This window comes from Physella acuta, unplaced genomic scaffold (assembly GCF_028476545.2).
Source record: "Physella acuta isolate Inbredline_101_S28 unplaced genomic scaffold, ASM2847654v3 ptg000006l, whole genome shotgun sequence".
Taxonomy (NCBI): domain Eukaryota; kingdom Metazoa; phylum Mollusca; class Gastropoda; family Physidae; genus Physella; species Physella acuta.
The window spans coordinates 117,500-126,521 of NW_026731526.1; positions in this window are offsets into that span (position 1 = coordinate 117,500).

A 9,022-nucleotide genomic window follows, 5' to 3' on the forward strand; every position below is an offset into this window, starting at 1 on the left:
GTGGGTCGGGGTGGTGTAGAGGGAGAGGGTAGACCGTTATTTGTATTGTTGGTTGGGGTGGGGATAGGCTAACTTGATATATCTTTGTTTGGTAATGTTGTATGGTTGATATAAGAGCAGGGTGGGAGGGGGGATACCTCAGATGTGACTGGAAAAACTATAACCTAGAACAATGACGAGAGTAGAACACTTGAGCTAAAGTTCTAGTCATCGAGTCAGCTGTCTTTGAGTGCAGTGGCGAGGTGATGTAGCAGTCCATAGGGTCTTATAAAACCGGAGGGAGGTTTATGTTGGGGTCAGTACAGCACTAGTGTTGGTGGTGCCAGCAAGTCAGGATAGAGGACTTTGTCACGTGAGTACATGTCCCCTAGCACATACATAAGCCTTAGCTGTATATATATATATATATATATATATATATATATATATATATATATATATATATATATATATATATATATATATATATATATATATATATATATATATATATATATATATATGTATATATATATATATATATATATATATATATATATATATATATATATATATATATTATCATATTAACAAGTCTAAAGAAATACATTCAGTTGAGCTTTTTTTTGTTTCAACAGTAATTTTTCCTATTCGTCTAATTTATTGTGATGATAAGTAAACAAACCTGCTGTAAAGTGTTAAATTTAAACCGTGTTAAAATGCACAAAATTGCGTGGAAAGTCATTGTTTAATATGAGCTTTATTACATTTTTTAAGATACATTCTTTAGTTTCTATTGTTCGTCAAGACATATATATCCCCCCCCCCCCCCCCACCCCCTTCCCTTTAAAAAAAAAAATCTGTTTGCTTTTTCTCTCTCCTTTAAAGCAACTGTTAAAGAACCCTCTAGGCTAGCGGTGATTAATTCCCCATGTACACGAGCAACTGTTTTAGACTGGTTCTACAGCACACAATCACAGGTCCACATTTCACATCTGCGACGAGTTGTTTCCCCAAGGACTGGTTATCTGTGTATCGCTCGCTTATCTCCCTTTGCTAAAAGGGGAAATAATTCTAAAAGCAACCGCGGTGAATTATTGCGAACTGAACAATGATATGTAGGTGATATGATCGTTTGAGATAATTGATGAGATAAAGAAATGATTTTCTAGTTAAGCAGATGTTGTTAGCGTACGTATTATCGTCTTAACCCCAAATTGATGTTGTGAACTAATTAGAAAAAAAGACACAACGTAATTAAATGGCAAAAAAAAAAAAAAAAAAAAAAAAAAATTCTCGAAATTATTAAATATTAAATTAGTCATTATTCCACCCAACTTAATATTTTCAAGTCTGATCTTAAGCCATCGCTATTATTAACTCCACCGTAACGACCCCCCCCCCCATTTCCAACTCGCAATGTAAGATATTAAAATTGAGGAATAGGATTGTAAAAAATAAAAAACCGAATCAATGAAAATGTCAGTTAAAAAGTTGGATTGGAAAAAATAACTCAAGCCGTCTGCTTACGACATGACATGCGTCTGAAAAGGTCTTGAAAACAAAGGCGTCCCCAAACAGGCGATGTATGCAAATTAATTATAGACAGATGACGTCAGATCGTAGGGCCTGGAGGATAAATGTTATGCAACATATTTGTTTGGGTGTAAGAACATCAGACGTTTCTGGTGTGTCGGTGGAGTGGTCTAGTGGATTATGTGGTGGGGTGGTCTAGTGGATTATAAGGTCGAATGGTCTGGTGGATTATATGGTAGATTATTTGGTGGAGTGGTCTAGTGGATTATGTGGTGGATTGGTCTAGTGGATGATATACTGGACTGATCTAGTGGATTATATGGTGGAGTGGTCTAGTGGATAATGTGTTGGAATGGTCTAGTGGATTATATGGTGGAGTGGTCTAGTGGATTATAAATCAGCTTTTTTATCGGCCCAGCACTAGATAATGAGTTTATAAGATCATTTGAATTTTATTCTAACATTTTACATTTGCCCAAATGATTTTATTTAATAATGAACTTACTCGTGTTTTTAAAAGGTATCTCTTGTATTTTCTGTCACCAAATTAGTTTACTCGTTCCTACTGTATTGCAAGTTGCGTTACATTTTCTTGTCATCAGTGATTAATTAGTATTTACCATACATTCGTTTGCGCGTTTTTATAAAAGTATCGTTAGACAAATGGTAAATGTTACTTCACTAATCTGTTGTGTTAAGTTTTGTTGTTGATGGGTGGCGGGGGAAATATGGGGGATGGGGGGGGGGGGGGTCAAAGGATAATAGAGTGTCTGCGTAAATGTCAAATTGTGCGGCGTCTCCGATGATACAAGGGTCAAACATCTGGTTCTCGTGAGGTCACGGTCCGCGACAGGGTAAGCTCTGTTTACAGGCGGATGTCTTTATAGAGTGAGTAGACATGGGGTAAGGTGGGGGAGATATAGAGTGAGTAGACACGGGGTAAGGTGGGGGAGCTATAGAGTGAGTAGACACGGGGTAAGGTGGGGGAGCTATAGAGTGAGTAGACACAGGGTAAGGTGGGGGAGCTATAGAGTGAGTAGACACGGGGTAAGGTGGGGGAGCTATAGAGTGAGTAGACACGGGGTAAGGTGGGGGAGATATAGAGTGAGTAGACACGGGGTAAGGTGGGGGAGCTATAGAGTGAGTAGACACAGGGTAAGGTGGGGGAGATATAGAGTGAGTAGACACGGGGTAAGGTGGGGAGAGATATAGAGTGAGTAGACACAGGGTAAGGTGGGGGAGCTATAGAGTGCGTAGACACGGGGTAAGGTGGGGGAGCTATAGAGTGAGTAGACACGGGGTAAGGTGGGGGAGATATAGAGTGAGTAGACACGGGGTAAGGTGGGGGAGCTATAGAGTGAGTAGACACGGGGTAAGGTGGGGGAGATATAGAGTGAGTAGACACGGGGTAAGGTGGGGGAGCTATAGAGTGAGTAGACACGGGGTAAGGTGGGGGAGATATAGAGTGAGTAGACACGGGGTAAGGTGGGGGAGCTATAGAGTGAGTAGACACGGGGTAAGGTGGGGGAGATATAGAGTGAGTAGACACGGGGTAAGGTGGGGGAGCTATAGAGTGAGTAGACACGGGGTAAGGTGGGGGAGCTATAGAGTGAGTAGACACGGGGTAAGGTGGGGGAGATATAGAGTGAGTAGACCGACGGGGTAAGGTGGGGGAGATATAGAGTGAGTAGACACGGGGTAAGGTGGGGGATATATAGAGTGAGTAGACACGGGGTAAGGTGGGGGATATATAGAGTGAGTAGACACGGGGTAAGGTGGGGGAGATATAGAGTGAGTAGACACGGGGTAAGGTGGGGGAGATATAGAGTGAGTAGACACGGGGTAAGGTGGGGGAGATATAGAGTGAGTAGACACGGGGTAAGGTGGGGGAAATATAGAGTGAGTAGACACGGGGTAAGGTGGGGGAGATATAGAGTGAGTAGACACGGGGTAAGGTGGGGGAGCTATAGAGTGAGTAGACACGGGGTAAGGTGGGGGAGATATAGAGTGAGTAGACACGCGGTAAGGTGGGGGAGATATAGAGTGAGTAGACACGGGGTAAGGTGGGGGAGCTATAGAGTGAGTAGACACGAGGTAAGGTGGGGGAGATATAGAGTGAGTAGACACGGGGTAAGGTGGGGAAGCTATAGAGTGAGTAGACACAGGGTAAGGTGGGGGAGATATAGAGTGAGTAGACACAGGGTAAGGTGGGGGAGATATAGAGTGAGTAGACACGGGGTAAGGTGGGGGAGATATAGAGTGAGTAGACACAGGGTAAGGTGGGTAGATATAGAGTGAGTAGACACGGGGTAAGGTGGGGAGATATAGAGTGAGTAGACACGGGGTAAGGTGGGGGAGATATAGAGTGAGTAGACACAGGGTAAGGTGGGGGAGATATAGAGTGAGTAGACACAGGGTAAGGTGGGGAGAGCTATAGAGTGAGTAGACACGCGGTAGGGTGGGGGAGATATAGAGTGAGTAGACACGGGGTAAGGTGGGGGATATATAGAGTGAGTAGACACGGGGTAGGGTGGGGGAGATATAGAGTGAGTAGACACGGGGTAAGGTGGTGGAGCTATAGAGTGAGTAGACACGGGGTAGGGTGGGGGAGCTCTAGAGTGAGTAGACACGGGGTAAGGTGGGGGAGATATAGAGTGAGTAGACACGGGGTAGGGTGGGGGAGCTATAGAGTGAGTAGACACGGGGCAAGGTGGGGAGAGATATAGAGTGAGTAGACACGGGGCAAGGTGGGGAGAGATATAGAGTGAGTAGACACGGGGTAAGGTGGGGGAGCTATAGAGTGAGTAGACACGGGGTAAGGTGGGGGAGCTATAGAGTGAGTAGACAGACGGGGTAAGGTGGGGAGAGATATAGAGTGCGTAGACACGGGGTAAGTTGGGGGAGCTATAGAGTGAGTAGACACGGGGTAAGGTGGGGGAGATATAGAGTGAGTAGACCGACGGGGTAAGTTTCGGAGAGCTAAAGGTAGATGTTTGAGGGGACAGAAGGAAAGTAGAGGACAGAATGAAGAAAAAAAAGAGGACAGACAGACGGAAGGAAAAAGATAAGATTGAGATAAGCAATAGAGCGAGTTAGGATTAAAAGAAGTGATTGCAAACAAAAAAGTGATGGAGGGTAGTAGGCAGATTATATAGGATTAAGAGAAAAAGAGGCAGATGATTGATAGAAGAGGGTGCAGGTGAGTTGGGATTGAGGGAATATGAGGCAGAGAGCTGCCGATCAGAAAGTTGAGATTAAGATTAGTGGAGAGAGATGAAAGAGCAAGGGTTCGGAGGAAATTGTCAAATGATTGAAGGTTATAAGAATATGAAGAGATAGTTGTAATTATGAGTAGAAGTAGCAGACATCAGATTAGTGGTACTTGAGATTATCTGAGTCAGACAAAAGATAGGGTTAAGGGATTAAGTAAAGAGGGGACATTTTAACAGTCGGGCTTAAGGTTGAGTTAAAGAGATGTGCAGTGTTGTTAAACGGGCCGTTGTATTGAAAGCCAACCAGAAACAGAGAAGGAGGGGGAGGACGATGTAGATAGAAACAGAGAAGGAGGGGGGGGGGGACGATGTAGATGACTCAGTGCAGACGTCAGGTGCCAGATTGGTGCTGCCTGACGAAAATGTTTACCAGAATTTGGGGGACACTGTGAGCATGCTGGATGCACGTGCATTGGAAGTGTTTACTCACGCGGAATTAAAACGCTCGGCGGGTTGTGTTTTGGAACTGTCGACGGGTTTTAGTGTTTTAGACGAAATTCATTGTGCTCGTGAATTGGGTTGTCGTGTGTATATCAACGAGCTTTGACAACCCGCCTACCCCGTACACCTACACAAATTGGATATAGCGCATGTTGAGGTTTGTGTGTGTTTATAGTAAATAAGGGGCGATAGAGCTCTCCAGCATAGTTGTTTAAAAAATCTGGTCATTGCAGAATTTGAACTATACATTTTGCGCAGGCCTACTAGGATGCTAATGTTTTGTAATTCCTTGTTTTTTTAAATCCCTTGATGTAGATGTTGGCGTGTATCTAACAGGTGTGTGATGTTGGTGTGTATCTAACAGGTGTGTGATGTTGGCGTGTATCTAACAGGTGTGTGATGTCGGTGTGTATCTAACAGGTGTGTGATGTTGGTGTGTATCTAACAGGTGTGTGATGTTGGTGTGTATCTAACAGGTGTGTGATGTTGGTGTGTATCTAACAGGTGTGTGATGTTGGTGTGTATCTAACAGGTGTGTGATGTTGGTGTGTATCTAACAGGTGTGTGATGTTGGTGTGTATCTAACAGGTGTGTGATGTTGGTGTGTATCTAACAGGTGTGTGATGTTGGTGTGTATCTAACAGGTGTGTGATGTTGGTGTGTATCTAACAGGTGTGTGATGTTGGTGTGTATCTAACAGGTGTGTGATGTTGGTGTGTATCTAACAGGTGTGTGATGTTGGTGTGTATCTAACAGGTGTGTGATGTTGGTGTGTATCTAACAGGTGTGTGATGTTGGTGTGTATCTAACAGGTGTGTGATGTTGGTGTGTATCTAACAGGTGTGTGATGTTGGTGTGTATCTAACAGGTGTGTGATGTTGGTGTGTATCTAACAGGTGTGTGATGTTGGTGTGTATCTAACAGGTGTGTGATGTTGGTGTGTTGCTAACAGGTGTGTGATGTTGGTGTGTATCTAACAGGTGTGTGATGTTGGTGTGTTGCTAACAGGTGTGTGATGTTGGTGTGTATCTAACAGGTGTGTGATGTTGGTGTGTATCTAACAGGTGTGTGATGTTGGTGTGTATCTAACAGGTGTGTGATGTTGGTGTGTATCTAACAGGTGTGTGATGTTGGTGTGTTGCTAACATGTGTGTTGCAAAAATTACCTGTCCTTGACGACAGGCGACTTATGTCACTGCCTGTTCATGTGTGCCATGTCCCGGTGACAGGTATGCGTTGTCCCTGGTTACAGGTGTGTCTAAAGGTGTGGTGTTATTGGTTACATGTTTGTTTACATGTGTGTTTTGTCCCCGGTTACATGTGTATTTTGTCCCTGGCTACATTTGTCCCTTGTCCCCGGTTACATGTGTGTTTTGTCCCCGGTTACATGTGTGTTTTGTCCCTGGTTACATGTGTGTTTTGTCCCCGGTTACATGTGTGTTTTGTCCCCGGTTACATGTGTGCTTTGTCCCCTGTTACATGTGTATTTTGTCCCTGGCTACATTTGTCCCTTGTCCCCGGTTACAGGTGTGTTTTGTCCCCGGTTACATGTGTGTTTTGTCCCTGGTTACATGTGTGTTTTGTCCCCGGTTACATGTGTGTTTTGTCCCCGGTTACATGTGTGTTTTGTCCCTGGTTACATGTGTGTTTTGTCCCCGGTTACATGTGTGTTTTGTCCCTGGCTACATTTGTCCCTTGTCCCCGGTTACATGTGTGTTTTGTCCCCGGTTACATGTGTGTTTTGTCCCCGGTTACATGTGTGTTTTGTCCCAGGTTACAGGTGTGTTTTGTCCCCGGTTACATGTGTGTTTTGTCCCCGGTTACATGTGTGTTTTGTCCCTGGTTACATTTGTCCCTTGTCCCCGGTTACATGTGTGTTTTGTCCCCGGTTACATGTGTGTTTTGTCCCCGGTTACATGTGTGTTTTGTCCCCGGTTACATGTGTGTTTTGTCCCCGGTTACATGTGTGTTTTGTCCCCGGTTACATGTGTGTTTTGTCCCCGGTTACAGGTGTGTTTTGTCCCCGGTTACAGGTGTGTTTTGTCCCTGGGTACATTTGTCCCTTGTCCCCGGTTACATGTGTGTTTTGTCCCTGGCTACATTTGTCCCATGTCCCCAGCCTCACCAGGAGAAGACACGGGTCCAGCTACGTTAGTTGCTGTCTCACGCATAAACGAATGTACAACAATTTTCTTGTGCGTGTCACAGTAACAAAATGTGGCGCCCAACTCGACACGGAACATTCTAGATGGTCTCATTACACGCAACACTCGAGATGGTCTCATTACACGGAACACTCGAGATGGTCTCATTACACGGAACATTCAAGATGGTCTCATTACACGGACCACTCGAGATGGTCTCATTACACGGACCACTCGAGATGGTCTCATTACACGGAACATTCAAGATGGTCTCATTACACGGAACATTCAAGATGGTCTCATTACACGGAACATTCAAGATGGTCTCATTACACGGAACATTCAAGATGGTCTCATTACACGGAACATTCAAGATGGTCTCATTACACGGAACATTCAAGATGGTCTCATTACACGGAACACTAGAGATGGTCTCATTACACGGAACACTCGAGATGGTCTCATTACACAAGGCAATGTTGTCTTACACCGACCAATGTTGCCTTACAAGGTCCAATATGCTGCTGTAAAATTGTCTTTGCTTCATAAAACGATTGAAGAATTTAAAACCTCTGAATGGCCGTAAAGATAACAATAAGGTCACAGATATATTGGGTTAGTACTAAAATTAGACATACTTTACGTAAAAATAAAAATAGATTCTATTTTAAGAAACTGACATTTGTTTAAGGGAGTTAATCGAAATATTACGTTGATTGACCTCTCTATCATTAGTAAAATTAAAAACAAGTCGAATGAAAATAAAATTTTATCTATCTTTAAAACTTAATTAGATCTATATTTCAAGTGTGAAGTAAAGATATTTAAAAAACTATTCTACAAAGATATTTTTTAACGCATGAGAGTTAGGGATATTTAAACAGACAAGGGAAGCAAATAGTCGTCTTGTAACGCACGTTTTTAAAAACCTATGAATTAATTTATCAATTTTTAAAGAATTATATTTGATGTAATTCTAATTCCATAAATATAAAGCTGAATAACTAGTAGCAGTAGAAAAATGTAAATAAGAATTCACATTATTCACTCTTTTTACCTTTTATGAGAAAACAATATTATTTTTCAGTTTTTGTTTAAACAAATAGTCTGGCTTTTTAATCTGAATTATTGGTTGTTGTTCTTAGGTAGCGGATAAATTATTTAAAAAAAAAAGACTTAAAAAAACAATGTAGCAAATGTTTTACAAGCCTTCGTTTACACCGTGTTATAAACTTTTACTCTTAGTAATGTGCACATGATTAAAATAAGCCATTGTCTAAATTGTTGAACCTACATGCTTTAACCCCAGCCTCTCCCCTCCCTTTAATCGACTTCTTCCCTATGACCCTACCCCTCACACAATTTTCAACTTCTCCCTACCCCTAGCTTAAATTCATTTTTAAAATTCCATTTTTGCATTGTATTCTGTAAATGTTAGATGTCTTATGCACTTATGTGTACATTTTATGTAAATTGGTTTGCTGTAAATCCTTTATATATTACTACAGACAAATGCACTCACACACAACTTGATGTTACTTGATTTAATTGTAGATAAAGGTATTAAATAAAAAAAAAACTAAAAGAAAAAAAAGTGGATACATTATTTAAAAACATAGGCCATCGTAAACGATGTCTATCAAAACTTTA